The sequence below is a fragment of the Myotis yumanensis genome, unplaced genomic scaffold (assembly GCF_028538775.1).
Source record: "Myotis yumanensis isolate MYYU_CA2020_CCGP unplaced genomic scaffold, mMyoYum1.0.hap1 SCAF_10, whole genome shotgun sequence".
Lineage (NCBI taxonomy): Eukaryota > Metazoa > Chordata > Mammalia > Chiroptera > Vespertilionidae > Myotis > Myotis yumanensis.
Window position 1 is genome coordinate 50,886,614 of NW_027223761.1, and position 1,506 is coordinate 50,888,119.

At 39.1% G+C, this 1,506-nt stretch overlaps 1 non-coding gene across 1 annotated transcript; it reads right to left on the reverse strand.

Annotated features, from left to right (window-relative positions):
• Positions 1-708: 708 nt before the first annotated feature.
• LOC139019092 (small nucleolar RNA SNORA73 family) lies at positions 709-914 on the reverse strand. The gene has a single exon (XR_011472992.1). It is a non-coding gene; the product is annotated as a small nucleolar RNA SNORA73 family (small nucleolar RNA).
• Between the last annotated feature and the right edge of the window lie 592 nt (positions 915-1,506).

A 1,506-nucleotide genomic window follows, 5' to 3' on the forward strand; every position in this document is an offset into this window, starting at 1 on the left:
AACAATAGCAGTAATGACCCAAAGTCACATGAGAGGAGGTACAAAGTAGATCATGGGGAGAAAGCCACAGCTATTTTAGAAGTGAAGCACATGTAGCTTTAGGGACCCAGCTCTGGTTTCCACAGATATAGTCATGCTTGAGCAGGGAAGGTAGGGAACACTCCTGAAGAGTGCTAAGCAGAGAAACTAAGGTAGAAGGTAATTTGCATGGGAAGGGGCCTAAGAGGAGGTAGGGGGCAGTGTTTTCAGTAGTTTAGGAAAGCCAACTTTCCTTGTTGCTCTGATCTTATGTCTTGGAACTCATGTTATCAAAAATCTGGGCAATATTATAATTACATATTTTACCATAAGAAGAGCCTGAGGCTGCTGAGCAAATAAAAGGCTAACTTCTACCTTGATGAGGATCAGTTCAAGAGCCAGATAAGCTGCATCTGCAGGGAAAGTTACCAATGACTCCAGATGGTAACCACGGAGAAAAGCAACAGCTTGATCCTAATGTGACATGAGGATAGTTTTATATACTTTTAATTATAATGGCTAGTATCAGACTCAACAAATAATACATATGCCTTATGTTATTATAATACTGGGAAATATCACAATAGGGTTGGGTTCTTTGTTTTAGTTTTGTCTGCTGCTGTTGTTATTTTGTTTTTTGTGTGTTTTTTTCTTTTTCTTTTCTTTTTTCTTTTTTTTTTTTTTTTTACTATATGTTTCCTGCATGGTTTATCACCTCAGTCATGGTCCACAGGACCCTGAGAAGTTGTAGGAATATGCAGGCGCAGACTCAAGGCCTGGCTTTCTGTCCAACGTTGTGGAAAGGGACTGTATATCACGGGGCAAAGCCCTATGCTCCCCTACGCCACCTGGACAGAGCCCCAGGGAGAGTGACCTCCCGGGGGTATCCACGTTGGGATGTTATTTTGTTTTCAATAGCTAATATATGGGAGGACTATATCAGTTCATTCTAGTTTAGGAAAAAAAAACATTTTTTTCAAATTTCTGTATATGTATCTCATTGTTTTGTTTATCTGTTTGGATTTATTTTGTAAATCTGTATGTATATTTTCTAAATGATTCACTAAGCTTTCGATTCCCCTGCATCTGGAATGAGCATTGTGATACTACATAATATGCCAAAATCAGAAAGAAAAAACAACCACAACAACAACAATGAACAAGCAAACAAACTCTACACTAGATCTGAAAGGAGGTCTTATTAGTCACTAAAGATTGCCTGCAGGTTTGTGCTCATTTGTATGGGAAAAGGCTGTGTGTCCAGACAGCCTTTTGTCTCAAACTATTGCAAACTATTGTCTCAATCAGTACTAGCTTGGCTTCACTACCGGAATCCAAATTATGTTGTTTGCTGCCATTGTGAGTCAATTAAAGATAAAATGAGAATTCCTATTGCAATATGCCTCTAATGGCATAACATCTGGGTTTACCTAAAATTCATGGACCCTTTCCAAAGGTGGTGCCTGCTTACATGCAAGAGGTGGGAAG